At 41.6% G+C, this 2,114-nt stretch overlaps 1 non-coding gene across 1 annotated transcript; it reads left to right on the forward strand.

The window, feature by feature from the left end:
• The first annotated feature begins 1,508 nt into the window (after positions 1–1,508).
• LOC148579977 (small nucleolar RNA R71) lies at positions 1,509–1,616 on the forward strand. The gene has a single exon (XR_015899374.1). It is a non-coding gene; the product is annotated as a small nucleolar RNA R71 (small nucleolar RNA).
• The last annotated feature ends 498 nt before the right edge of the window (positions 1,617–2,114 follow it).

Here is a 2,114-nt window from a genome sequence, read left to right on the forward strand (position 1 = left end):
AGAAGGAGAACCTTGAGTCTTAAACATAAGGTAGTCCTCATTCAGTTGAAGGACCAACTCTCCTCTGTCCACATCAATCACAGATTTTGCTGTGGCTAGGAAGGGTCTTCCAAGGATGATGGATTTATCCTCATCCTTCCCAGTGTCTAGGATAATGAAATCAGCAGGGATGTAAAGGCCTTCAACCTTTACTAACATGTCCTCTACTTGTCCATAAGCCTGTTTTCTTGAGTTGTCTGCCATCTCCAATGAGATTTTGGCAGCTTGCACCTCAAAGATCCCAAGTTTCTCCATTACAGAGAGTGGCATTAAGTTTATGCCTGACCCCAGGTCTACAGAGACTTCTCAAAGGTCATGGTGCCTATGGTACAGGGTATTAAGAATTTTCCAGGATCCTGTTTCTTTTGAGGTAATTTCTGCCTATCCAATGCATTTAGTTCATTGGTGAGTAAGGGAGGTTCATCTTCCCAAGTCTCATTGCCAAATAATTTGGCATTCAGCTTCATGATTGCACCAAGGTACTTAGCAACTTGCTCTTCAGTGACATCTTCATTCTCTTCAGAAGAAGAATACTCATCCGAGCTCATGAAGGATAGAAGGAGGTTCAATGGAATCTCTATGGTCTCTAGATGAGCCTCAGATTCCTTTGGTTCCTCAAAGGGAAACTCCTTATTGGTCACTGAGCGTCCCAGGAAGTCTTCCTCACTAGGATTCACGTTTTCCCCCTCCCTTATAGGTTCGGCCATGATGGTCAAATCAATGGCCTTGCACTCTCTCTTGGAATTTTCTTCTGTATTACTTGGGAGAGTACTAGGAGGAGTTTCAGTGACTCTTTTACTCAGCTGGCCCACTTGTGCCTCCAAATTTCTAATGGAGGACCTTGTTTCATTCATGAAACTTAAAGTGGCCTTAGATAGATCAGAGACTATATTTGCTAAGCTAGATGGATTCTGCTCAAAATTCTCTGTCTGTTGCTGAGTGGATGATGAAAAAGGTTTGCTATTGCTAAACCTGTTTCGTCCACCATTATGAAAGCCTTGTTGAGGCTTTTGTTGATCCTTCCATGAGAAATTTGGATGATTTCTCCATAAGGGATTATAGGTGTTTCCATAGGGTTCACCCACGTGATTCACCTCTGTTATTGCAGGGTTCTCAGGATCATAAGCTTCTTCTTCAGAAGATGTCTCTTTAGTACTGTTGGATGATTCCTTCAATCCATTCAGACTCTGAGAGATCATATTGACTTGCTGAGTCAATATTTTATTCTGAGCCAATATGGCATTCAGAGTATCAATTTCAAGAACTCCCTTCCTCATAGGCATCCCATTACTCACAGGATTCCTTTCAGAAGTGTACATGAACTGGTTATTTGCAACCATGTCAATGAGTTCTTGAGCTTCTGTAGGCGTTTTCTTTAGGTGAATGGATCCACCTACAGAATGGTCCAATGACATTTTAGATAATTCAGATAGACCATCATAGAATATATCCAGGATGGTCCATTCTGAAAGCATGTCAGAAGGACACTTTTTGGTCAGTTCCTTGTATCTCTCCCAAGCTTCATAGAGGGATTCACCTTCTTTCTGTCTGAAGGTTTGAACATCCACTCTAAGCTTACTAAGCTTTTGAGGAGGAAAGAACTTGGCTAAAAAAGCCATGACCAGCTTATCCCAAGAGTCCAGGCTGTCTTTAGGTTATGAGTCCAACCATATTCTAGCTCTGTCTCTTACAGCAAAGGGGAAAAGCATAAGCCTGTAGACCTCGGGATCAACCCCATTGGTCTTAACAGTATCACAGATTTACAAGAATTCAGTTAAGAACTGAAAAGGATCTTCTGATGGAAGTCCATGAAACTTGCAGTTCTGTTGCATCAGAGAAACTAATTGAGGTATCAGCTCAAAATTGTTTGCTCCAATGGCAGGGATTGAGATGCTTCTTCCATGTAAATTGGAATTTGGTGCAGTAAAGTCACCAAGCATCTTCCTTGCATTGTTATTATTTTCGGCCATGTCTCCTTCTTTTTCAAAAATTTCAGTCAGATTTTCTCCAAAGAGTTGTGCTTTAGCTTCCCTTAGCTTCCTCTTCAGAGTCCTTTCAGGTTCAGGATCAGCTTC

Source organism: Arachis ipaensis, chromosome B10 (assembly GCF_059453495.1).
Source record: "Arachis ipaensis isolate K30076 ecotype BB chromosome B10, ASM5945349v1, whole genome shotgun sequence".
Lineage (NCBI taxonomy): Eukaryota > Viridiplantae > Streptophyta > Magnoliopsida > Fabales > Fabaceae > Arachis > Arachis ipaensis.